The sequence below is a fragment of the Pezoporus wallicus genome, unplaced genomic scaffold (genome assembly GCF_028554395.1).
Source record: "Pezoporus wallicus isolate ANWC-B61680 ecotype Strahan unplaced genomic scaffold, APGP_CSIRO_Pwel_v1 contig_6401, whole genome shotgun sequence".
NCBI lineage: Eukaryota > Metazoa > Chordata > Aves > Psittaciformes > Psittacidae > Pezoporus > Pezoporus wallicus.
Window position 1 is genome coordinate 3,811,189 of NW_026638608.1, and position 12,732 is coordinate 3,823,920.

The 12,732-nt window shown below is 41.7% G+C and overlaps 1 long non-coding RNA gene across 1 annotated transcript; it reads left to right on the forward strand.

The window, feature by feature from the left end:
* The first annotated feature begins 625 nt into the window (after positions 1-625).
* Positions 626-11,254, forward strand: LOC130600203 (uncharacterized). The gene is made up of 3 exons (XR_008972397.1): positions 626-682; positions 3,684-3,785; positions 11,023-11,254. It is a non-coding gene; the product is annotated as an uncharacterized LOC130600203 (long non-coding RNA).
* The last annotated feature ends 1,478 nt before the right edge of the window (positions 11,255-12,732 follow it).

Consider the following 12,732-nt stretch of genomic DNA (forward strand, 5'->3'; position numbering starts at 1 on the left):
CCCCTAAGAGCATTGGCCATGTGCTCCCAAAGGCTCCAGCCCTCAGGTTATTCTGTCCCAGGATGCAGATGACAAAGAGGGGAACTGGGGAGGAAAACATGGCTGAAAGGATCAACCGGGTTGGAAGAGACTTTTAAGATCATCAAGTCCAACCTTTACCCCAAAGGTTTGGATCTGCTGAATACATTTCAAGAGAAAAACAACATTTTGATGAATACCAACCAAGGAAATACAAGTATAAAATAGAAAAATAGACTTTGAGGAAGAAACACCTTCAGGACTTTCACTGAAACAAACATTACATTGCTTATTTTTTTGATTCTAAGATGGCACAACCAAAAGCTTCAGGTCGTCAGTGACACACACCTCAGAGACAACAAATGCACAAAAGCCACGTTTGCTTTGAACTTACTGGCTTGTCCTCCATTCTTCACTCACAGGACACCATGCCTCAGCCCCGCGGGCTCCCACAGAGCCGCACAGCCCCGCCTCTCCCGCTGCGCCCTGCCGCGCTCGGGCCGCCTCACCGCTACTCGGCGCCTCCGTATTCCTCCGCCCCTCCGCGTGCAGCTTCGCGCCTCAGGAGCGCCTAAGCCGCCCTCGTCCGGTGCGGGCGGGTTTGATCCCGGCAGGGAAGGAACGGGCCCCGCTGAGAGGAGCAAACCCGAGCAGCTCAAGGCAGGTTCAGGACTACTTCAGCAGGTAACGTGTCCCTGTGCCCATTCCCATGGCAGGGATACCGCAGGCAGGCGGGGCGCCTGCACCGGGGAGGGTTTTCTGTTTCTGTGTAGCCTTGTGGCCGGCTCCGTGCAGGCCACCATGAGGGGAGGGAAGGAGGCTCAGGCTGGCAGGGGCAGGAGAAGTCGTGTTGGTGTTCGTGTGTGGCAGAAGGGAAATCCCAAGTGTCATTCTGTTGATTGATGGTATTGGAATCCTGTAAAACTTATCCTTTTCTACTACTGGATCATTCTCAGCTAGGGGATGAGGATGGCGCTACCAGTAGTGTGCCCTATCAGTGGCCCAACTCATGGATGAAGCCAGCAGCTGTCACTTTGCTGACAGTTCCATTGCTGTCCACTGGAGAAGAACAGGGATCAATTCCTTCCCAAAAAAGCAAAACCAGCTTTATAGCATTTTTAAGCTCACTTCTGGCTTAGAGTGATCCAAATAATTTTGTTATCATGAAAGGACCTGGTTTCTGTTCCTGTTGTGGGGAGCTCCACCTCGTCTGCACTGGTGAGGGAAAGACTTGAGCATTCAGACAGCAATAAAGATGGAAACTGAGAGGAAAAGGGGCAAGAATCAAGGTGGTTCCTCATAAATAATTTCATAGGACTAAAATCAGCATGTACTGTGTGCTGTAATGAAATAAAGCAAAACCACAAGAGGTAATTGAGGCAATATCCTGAAAGCGGAAAAATTCTCCCTGGGGTTCCCATTGTCCTGAAGCTTATTTTCATGTGTCTTGCTCTGTATTGAATAACTCACTGCCCATTGATCAGTGATACTGGGTGTTGCAGTGGATAATCATTCAAATATTTACAGATTCTCTCATTAGAAATCCCAAACATCTTTCCTGTGTTTAACATTATGCCACAATGTGCCAGCAGCTGCCACTGATATCACTCCCGGGAAGAGGTGAAGGTGCCATGCAGTGCCTGAATCAAGGGATTGCTTTAGAATATTGTGGGGTAGAACTTGCTTTTCTTTTTAACCTGGTGTTTGAGACATGAAAATCCTGTGTGGTACAGGTGAACTGTTTGAAAGCAGGTTGGTATTAAGCTTAGTGTTCCAACCACTGGTTTGGATGAGTTGATGTAGACCAGAGATGAATATTAACCATTCTATGATTAAGAGATTAAGGGAGGCAGATATGTGAAGTAGCTGACCTTGAAAACAAGTTGAGATACCCAGGTTTTGGGCTGCAGAAAATTACACATGAATTGCATACTACTGTCCTGTTTGAGGTACTATGGCTTGCAAACGTTTTGGAAGCCAATTACATAATGAACTGTTCTGGACTTTATCAAACAAAAAAACTTAAAATGCACCCTCCCTACCAAAAGCTGCCTCTACACAGCAGCAGAAAATACTGCCTATCAGTTGAAATATGATTGTTCTGCTGTCTTAGGTATATAGGATTAACCCTAAGACTTCCTCTGTGGAAGGATCTGTTGTAAAGAACAACTTCTCACATTCATTTTCTGTACCATAATATCAAATCCTTGTACTTCACTAAATTGAATTTGCAGTGAGCTACACAAAGCAGAGAGGCTGGTTTGTAAAACCTCTTCAGCTGCAAGTCCTCCTTGCATGGGAGGGAATTCCCTAATAGATCCAGGGAGCTGATTTCAACAATAGAAAGGAGAGGGCTTTTTGAGGCAATAAGGGGGAAAGAGATGTAGTAGGCACTGGAATAGAAGACAGTGAACTATTGTGTCAACATATCTGGTTTTGCAGTCCTCTACAGGAGTTACTCATTTCTGCAGATTTTCAATGATGACTGCAGGTCCCTGTACCTTATTTCTTCTAGCATGCACAGTACTGCTTTCCTTATCACAGGATCATTCTACATCACTGCAGGTTTGTATCCTCCAAAGAACCAGTCACGTGGGAATGACACAACAAACTAAAGCAAGACTGCAGTTCTGATTAATGAGAGGATATTGCTTTGTTTTAGCTGAGCACCAGAAACATTTCTTAATGATGAGATGTGAAACTGTCTTCCAATGGAACATACAGAGGCCCTATTATTACAGTCACTTGTAATTACATTGTACAGAATACTCTGCAGGCAGCAGTTCCAGGACAAAACCAAGCTGATATTCTCTCTCCAGAGTTCCCGAACCTCACTACGTGAACCATGCATGTGGGTTAGCAGGTGTGAGAATGCCTGTGATTTGCCAGCTGTCTTGCGTAGGCTGTTCACCTGTGTATAATTAAGAGTTCATGTGTATAACATCTTCAGAACTCTCTGGAAGGCGATAAGTGACCTTGATTCCCACTGAATTCATAGAAATGAAGCAGTTTTCAGTTACAAGGAAGGGTTCCATCTACAGAATCATGGCCCTAATGAAATGTGGGAATGGAAAAGAGCAGCCTTCATTCAGAATTTGAATAGAGCATTGATATATTTATTCCTTTTGGTCATCAAAATTTTCACACTGTATAGTAGTAACAAAGGCATTAAATTTGCAGTTAAGTCTCCTCATTCCATAGCTGAAAAAAGAAACCTCTTCTGAAGTTAAAAAAGATTCTGGACTGTTTCTCAGACCAGCCTTATCTGCTGGCTTCACCTGGGAATTGAAAGATAAAATGGAACTAAAAAAGAGTGTGGTATCTCTAAATTGACCAAGACTCAGATATACAAAAATCTTACAAAAATGTCACATGTGAGAGTTCCATAAAATGTTCTCAATCAAACATGTCTAGAGAAATATCCAAAGCCATCCAGGTAGAATAGAGAAAATGGTGAAAAGAGGGAGGGGTGCAGGTTTTTAGAGAAGCTAAAATATGCTGAACAGAATAAATCTCCAGTGGGCAACAAAAATAACAAAGATCCAAGTTAGTATTTTTGTCTGCAGCACTAAGTATTACAGAATACCTTGCTTTGGCTGATGACAGGGAAACTGAAGATTTTTGAATACTCAGCCATAAGGATCATTTCTGCTCTCTTTGGGCAGCCCCGGCAATGGTGTGACTTGAAACATCTCTTCTCTGATACAGCTGTACTTGGTTGCATGGGCAAACTTGGGTCTACCCGCCCAGACATCTGGCATGTAAGGGTAAGTACTGTAGGCTCGTGACACCTACCAGTCCTGTCTGCATGTACAACAGGCACTGCAGGGTCATTCCTGATGGAATGTCATCTTGTTGTCCTGGTTTAGGTACTCCGCAGTGTTACTATAATGTGGTTTTCAAGTAGTCATCCAGTGCCAGTAAGTGTTTTCCACAACACCGGTATTGATTCTAATGGAGCCTAGAGGGTAACCCATATTTTCTAGTGTTCATTATGGCACTTCAGGAATGAAAATAGCTCTAGCCAGACTAAACAAGGCTAAATTAAAAGAACAAATGTCCTTTCTATAGGACAAGCATAATAACTTCTAGTTATAGGTCAGTGGAGGAACTGACAGCATCATTTCTTTAGGATACAATGATGTCAGAGTGCACAGCTTTGGTTTGTTGACTGAAGGAGATTTTGTATTCCCATGTATCTTATCGTCAGCACTTTCAAATCAGTTTTATCCTTTTGAGGAAGGGAAGTGAGAGTTGGAGGCTGGGTTTTTATTAGACACAGCTGGTCTGGGGGACGTCATTTGTTCCTAAACCTGGGGCTGACTTTCATATGAAACCCTTAGCAATGGGGGTGGATGCTGGGGCAGGGGGAATCACTTGAAGTAGTTTCAACAGCTGGGGGTCAAATTATAGAGGAAAAGTGGAGAGAAGTGAAATTTATAATCTATAATTTGAAACCAAAATAAGAATGAGACAAGCTTATTTGAAGGACTGGAAGGAAAAGGATGTGATATATGGCCTGATACAGCCAAGCAAAATGAACACTGCCATTGCGCTATTACTTTGCGGACAATCCAAAAAACCAAAAGGGCCTATTAAGGCTGTCTCTGTGGAAATCTAATTAGGTCATACAAACAATCTCTGTTGTTAATAGGAGCCTTTAACCATACATGGATGCCTTAAGAAGGCTGTAGCAGATATAGGAAAGATTCTGATCCATGAAGGGAATAAAAAGTGAATGCAAGAGAAGGAGTAACAGATGAGGAACTGGCATAGGGGAAATCTATAAAGAGAAGAATTAAAGAAGTAGGAGAGAAACACCTAAGAGCCAAATTCTTCCCTAGAGGTGATATTATACTGTTATAGGGACATAATATGCTTTTTTTGTTTGAAGTTAAGGGAATGGAGAAAAGCAAATGTTAGGAAGCAATGCATTTTGAGGGGAAAAAATTGGTAAGATCTTCCAAAGAAAAGTGTGGGGAAGACCATGTTAAAAGCATGTGCTTGCTTAGAGCGGGTGACTGCCTGTAGCATCCTAGTGAAAGAGATATAAAAGAAAGATTGGTGTAAATTAAAATAGAATTATTAAAAGACCAGTGGTACCACTTCTGCCTTCAGGATGTTATGCAAGAAAGTATGCGGGTCCGCACCCAGTGCAGACTGTTCTCCTTCAGACTACACCACAAAGTGACTTCTTCACCCTTGCACTGAAAGCGTTTTCCCTCTTTACGCTTGTTATCTTCTTTCCTTCCGAAGCTCCAAGGTAGCAAATAACTATTTCACACCTATTACTCTCATTATATCCCAATAATATTCTAACCACCTCTCTGGCAGTGAACCCCACTCCTGTACTTATTATAACTACGTGTTGAGTAATGTTTCTACAAACATATCCTAGAATTTTGAAAGAATTATGGACTTAACCATAGCAGAATACTCTGTAGGCCAGTGAATGTTCAAGTTATATAGCACTGTAGCTACAGAGGGAGAATTTAATATCTGAATATTTGCAGAAAGCTCACACTGAATGGTACAGTTGTTCATAACATACTTGGAATGTGCTGTTCAGTGACCAGTGAGTGTATGGTATTCACATCACCTGAGTCCTGTAACTAGCCCACTTCGGGTGGATTTGCAGATGGGTTATTCACAGCATATTATGAGATTATGAATTATTTACAGTGAGGAATATTACACACCAGCATCTACAAGTAATAATGCATAATATGATATTTCAGAATGTCACAATCCACTTACAAATAGCTCAGTACTATAAAGGATCTAACTCAGTACTCAAAGTCAGAAAGAATCTTCCCCATAGGTTTTTAAGTCTCCTTGAATCATATGCCAAAAGAGTGATGCTTTGAGTCAAGAATCAAGAGTGAAAGTGCCATGATTAAAAATGGCATCTTCAGTAATCATATGCATTTTAATACAGCAATGCATGGTCCTACAGCATTTTTCCAGGATATTTAGCCTTCTCAGCAACAAGCTGTAACAAACCATAGTGTAGTAAATATCTCTACTTGTTACCAGTGCATGTTGCCTCAAAACCAAGAGTAAAGTCAGAATACTGGTAGTCTGAGGAGGAAGCCATGAATTTTTGAAACGGCTCTGAAAAAGGCCTCAATAATGCCAGATACTCAGGCAGAATTTTTTCAAACTCAAACGTCTGAATAAGGCACTACAGAAAAATATCCTCATTGTGGATCACTTCATTCACAACTCTTGACATTTGTTATTGTACATGCAAATGAAGCAGTCAAAGAGCTGCCGGGGGGTTTAGCTTTCCATGAGTGAGCTGCATTTAGACTGAGATGGAACTTGTTTACCGTAAATCTTTGCCTGTTGCAAATAAAACTGCAACAGTTTGCTAACAGGGGTTTAAAAAAGGCCAAAAATAAAAGAATGAAAACTAATATGAAGTATTTATAAAAATGAAGCAATATATATGCTGATCATATACATGCACCCTGTTTATCAGCAGGTGCCACTACATATAGGAAACTTGAGGCAGTGATTTGGTAGCAAACAGAGTTGATTTGGTATTTTATATATGACATCATCATTGCTGGATGGCTCTTTGGAATAAATAACCTCTTCCACATGTCCCAAAGCACACAGCTCCCAATATAAATTTCAATTGCTGTAAGACTCAAGGACGTCCTAAATCACCTTGGGTTAATAAACAGCAGAAATAGAGGAGGAGGTGGATCCAGGATTTGTTTTCATTATTCCACCAGAACTAGTTCAGATGAAGTAATTCTTAAATGCATTAGATACAATGCAGGGCAATCAGGAAGTAAAAACATGAAGGTGGGAGAGATGTTTATATTGGATTTACATACTGAAAACCTGGCAGGTCATAGTGCTGTAACTCATGTATTGCCAGGCTAGGCCTGGAATCATGGAAGCATTCAAGATAAGTTTGAGATTCCTTCATGGCTTAAAGAGCAGTGTGCTTGTCAAGTATCTTTGGAGAGGTCTGTGTTAAGAGAAATTTTTGAGAAGAAAGAGGAAGTACAATATGAAACTTGCATGAGAATAAAAGAAAGCCATAGTAATGTTTGAAAACCAGGAGAGCACTTCTATTCTTACAAACAATAAAATGAATTCCCATGGAGATGATCAGTGACAGACATGCAAAACTCCCACTTACACTTAGCCTGTGATTCTGGAGTATAAATGGTGCCTTTCTCTCTTGCTGTTCCTCTGAATTTAAGGAGACCTGAATAAATGTGTTAAGGCTGAATAACAGAGCAATGCCCATTTAGTTAGAAGTGTCCACTTGTTCTTCCAGGAACTAACAAGTGAAAAAGTGGATCCTTAGCCAATTTATGCTGCACCTCTTCTAAAAGAAGTTGGAATTATTTCAGCGTTATCTTTGCTTACCAATCTGCAAAACGAAATTGTCTTCAGGGATTAATTTGTAGGTGGCACATTTGCATGTAGCATGACCTATCATTGCAACAAAATGTAGACCCTATTCTAGATACTCAGCTTCTGTTTCACTGAAGTTTTGAGTTTTGGATGCAGTTTCAAGCCTTTCATATGTGTGATGCAACACAGAGGACATCAGAGTTGCATTCCCTGAAATTTTGTGAAGCTTGGATTTAGGTATGAATATTGATTAGTTTTCAGTGTCTTAACAACATCTGAGGTCTCTTACTACTCTCCATAGCAGCACAAAATAGATCCCTCCCAACTTAAACACCTTTGGACATTAAATTTACTTAGTGGAAAACTGTGTTTAGTAGAGTCTCCAGAGCCCTGCTGCTCTTCAGGAGCAACTTATTGCTCACAGTTTCATGTGCACCTTTAATACAATTGCTGTATTTTAAATGTGATCACATCCTGCTGAAATGAAGTGGTGCATTTGCTCCCATGTCATCCCACAGGGTTTGAAGTCAGGACAGACACTCAAGAAGAGTAGTGGGTTCTGCAGGATGTTCAAATGTTTTGTGTATTTCTCTGTTCCTTCCTATCAGGTGATGATTTCCCTCTCCAAGTTGACCTCACACAGTCATTCCACTTAATTCAGTACCATAAGCTTTCTGAATGCCACTCCATCATCTGCAAAAGAAGTATCTTTGAATAGACAATATTGCCCTTTCCTCACTATCTCTGAATGCATATAGTGAAATGCCATCATGATGACTTTGGCCTCTCAAGAAGAAAAGGGGGTAGTGTAAGTACACAGGTGTAGAGAAATCATAAGTACGTAATATGCAAGTTTTCCTTCCGCTCCCTCACCCTGTGTTTTTTTTTTTTTTTTCTCCTTATAATGGATAATAAGGAAGTATAAAAACACAAGGACCTGGCCTGAGTAGTGTTTTCCTTTCAAGACCTGTAGGGAGACCATTTACAAGGAATTGCTGTATCAGAAAAGCTGAAGTTGGAGCAATCCACCTACTTCCTGTGAAAACACAGCCTCAGCTTGCAAATGCAATGGGAGAAATAACCAGTATCCAGACAGATTTCCCCCCCTACGTACAGCAGTCCCTCAGACTGAGCTGCAACCAAGTTCTCCCTAAAAGTAATACATGTAATACTGCAAAATCCCATGGAGAGTGAACTTCCATGTCCATTGTGCGGCTTTTAATAATACAGTTAATAGCATTTTAGTTCGTGATGGAAGGTTAAAAAGGCAAAACAACCTTGCTAACCTAAATGTTGGGTGGTTCTTTGATTGGTGTCATTGGCATGCCATGTGGCATGCAGCTGAACTGCACCACCAGAGAAGCTGAGGCAGTGCGTTAAACTCCATGCTGTTCCTGCACTTCTGTGTTCAGCCAGGGCAGCTGCCAGAGGTGGAGGTGATCGGGAAGCCATGAATAAGAGACCAGAGGGGAGGACCTGGCACTGTGACATCACACTAGTAAGAGCTGCTTTAAAATGTCTGCCCATGACAGGCAGTTGAGAGACACCCAACAGTTTTATCATAGGATAGCAGAGCACACTGATTTCGCTGTTTAAGGCACACTAATGTCACTGTTTATATGTTGTGGCATGTGCTTGCATTTTACTGCTGTTTGTCCATCCCCTTACTTACCTGCCACACTGAATGCAGTGACTTGTTTCACAAGTTTGCTTTGCACCCATTCTCTGTCAGCTCTATACCATACTTTCCCCAGTAGGGAAGAGTTCCATTTATTTATCCTGTCTCCCAGAAAATACTGGTAGAAACTGGATGTTTTAAAAACTGTGAACAGCAGGAGTTTCATGAGTATTCCACTGAGTAGCCCTCTCAGGTTAAAAAAAAACCCAAATCTTTCTTTTAGGGATTTATGCCTTAGGTGAGCATTTCACCAAGTATTTGCTGTGTAGAAATGGTTCTTCCTGTGACAGAGCCTTCCCCATCCCCAGTGGCAGAATATGCCACAACCACTGGCACAGTGGTGTTCTGGATGTCCTCATCAGGACCAGCTGTTTCATCTTCACGTTCTAATAACTTCCGTCTTGGTTCTATCTGTATTATAAAGATCCCAGGCCACATGGTACCATGCTTGAAATCACGCATGTGGCAAGTCAAAGTGTCACATTAAATCTGTTGAGGGAGAGACCGTGACAATTGCTTCACAGAAGCAGAAGTACTAAGACTTTTGTAAGTCTTAACTTGTTCCAGGAACAGCGAGAGCCTTGTGTGGCAAATTTTAAGTATGCCATTTGAGACCGGGCTCCAGATTATTAGCAAATGAAAAGACCTGTGTGCTTTTCCATGCCAGCATGGTGCAGTGCCTGGTGCATTGAAGCAACTGAGTTGGTAGATGACCGGTGTATGCTCTCTGACCTCCCAAGAAGACAACCCAAGTAGTCTCTGACAAGCCTCGTCCTTCACACCCCGAGACCCTGCTATAAGCCCTGTTCCTCCACACCAGTCAGGGCAGCAAGAGGAGGGCTGGGACAGAGGACAGCAAGCCCAGGGAAGTTTAGTTTAGCAGGCTATAAATCCCCTTTCCCCTCCTCCCCTCTTTATTGCCTGTCTTTGGAAAACACAATCCGATATAAACCAGAGAGAGTGGAAGCAGGGCAATAAAGCTGTACGGCAGGAGCCCTGAGTGTCGCCGGGGTGTTATATTACTGGCATTCCAAGTGGCTGATGTCAGGCTGCCAGCAGTAGGGCCCACAACCCACCAGGGCAAATTCCCAACTGTCCCTGGTGGCCCTGTGACATCCCTTCTGCTCAGATCCCTTCTCGGTGTGAAGCCATTCATCTCTTCTGGCCTTCAGTATTCCCAAATTCTTGAATTATGGTTTGAAGGGCTCTGGTTTCAAAGCCATTCAAATTGAGCACTCTGGCCTTTTGGCTGCAATGGTTTGAGTCAGGATGTTCTTGAAATGCACAGTGTGTTGTTCAAAATGTGTCACATGTCACTGCCACACAGATAAAGATGTTTCCTGATATTCATGTGGCTGGATTAAAATATACGTGCATTGGCTTATTATTAAAACATCAGTTTACATGAATGTAACTCCTTTTAGATAGGGCCAAGAGTTTCAAAGCTGGTAAGCACTTTTGAGTGGCCTACATGAGGGATGGTTTTCACAGGATGGGATCCCAGTGCTTCTGAAGACCTTTTAAGGTACTGAAGGTACTAACCTTTTAAGGTCCCTTTAAGGTCCAATAAATTTGGCACTTAAAAGGGAGCTTCCAACAGTCTTTGCCAGCACCTGCTGTGAAAAACTGAAGAAAAGACTCTTAACCACAAGGAATGAGGTATAAATATTGCTCAGAAACTCAGACCTAATTCCATTCCCAGGAGCTTGCACAGGTATGATTTCTTGGGGTTAGATTTCTTTCTCTTCAATTGTCTTACATTAGGTGTTTGCTATAAACTAACTTGCAAAGCTTGTATAATTGGTAAAGTGAAAGAAATCTCTGGAAAACAATTAACCCTGCTCCTTTTATGCCACGGTTGCACAACCAATTGAAGTCTGCCTGAGTCATCATGCATTGACTCTTCTGTAACTAATCTTTTTCTCTCTCTTGTTGTTATTGTTCAGAGTTGGTTTTAGCTGGATCTGTTTCTGGACTCGATTTGTTACGCAGCTGTATGAATGCTTGCTGGCATGGTGAAGCATGCTGCTAGGGACAAGAGAATAGAAGGTGAACTTTTTGGGGACAGTCTCCTCTCATGTTGACTTAAGACAATCATATAACACCAACCTCAGAGATGCATACCATGATGGCTTTGTTATCTTCTAGGGTTGCACATCTTTCTGTTGAATGAGTAGATGCAACAAACTCAGACGGGAGATCTAACTTTAGATAACCAAAGTTTGGTGAAGCCAAGCATACCATTATTCATCATTATAAGTATATTCGAGTTCTGAGGAGGACACAGCATCATTCAGCTCACTGAAGCGGTAGATCCTGAATGTATATTCAGAGCCCTGAACTCTAAATTGTGCCCCACTGTACAGATATGACACACAATCTGTGTAGCTCCCGAGGATGTCAGGAAAAGTATCCAAATTAACCTTTGAAGTGGACAATTAAAACACAATAAATCCCTGTGTAGACACTTCCTGAGTATTGAAGAGGCCTTAATTCAGGTCAGTCTCATTTGTTTTGTATTGAAGTAAACCAAATCAACTAAAGGTCCCTTTAATCCTAAATGAGAGTGCCTGTGCAGGCGGGTGGAGGGGGCTTAACGCTCTTCAGATTTAATAGTATTTGATAGCAATTACTTAGAATAATCTCCTTTACGAGGTTTTTGGACACTCCTCTCAAATTCAGTAGCACTGTATAACCTTTTGTTATATTATATGGAATAGTTAAAGATGACATTGAAGAGTTAACACTGGAAATTTAATTCTAAAGGGGTTTCTGTACACGAAATGTAGAGATTTTGAATAGCCAAGGAAACAGGAAAAGGACGTTTGATTATCTCACCATTATAGATACACGTTGCCCTCCATATCATTTATTCTGCATGTTTCTGCAAGTCTGTATAGCACTTGTTTTTAGATCTAAGCTAACTTTAGTTCAAGTGAACACAATACCTTCAAAAGAAAGGCTTTATATTAATGATTGGGTTTCCTGGTAGACGTATGAAGGGAGGTTCTTTTCCATTCTCCATCCAGATGGATATTTAATGAATTGAATATCATACTATTTTGCATGAATATGTAACACTTTCAATCCTGTGATCCCAAAATGCCTTTTAAATGCCAATGAACAAAGCCTTCCCACAGCCCCTGAGAAAGTCAGGTAAGCACCATAATCCCAATTTTACAGATAGGAAAGACACGATGCTGAGAAGTGAATTGTCTTGCCTAAGATCACGCACAAGGAGGTGATGACTACATGGAATAAACCAAATTCTTTTAAATCCCTGTCTCGTGACTCAGTCACAAGACTGCTCTTTGCTATTGTTTTATAGCAAACCTTTATTCCACTATCTCCCTTTCCAGAAATTCTGCTGTCAATACAGGCCTTTCTGTGGTAGCCACATTGTCTGGCACTATCTATTAAGAAAGATGGAGAAGTTGCTGGTCAGATGGTTTAGTGCTGCCATGGCATTTCAATATGGTGGGTTCTTTCTGCTCCTAATCCATTGTATTAGCTTCTGGCAATTCAAGCACCGTCTACTGAATTGCTAGGGGGGAAAGGTCAATGCATTAAGCATAGCAGATTAATACACTGCAGTAAATCCCAGAACCAGCACTTTAAGGAGCCAGTAATATTTCACACGTGATTGTTCTACCAAT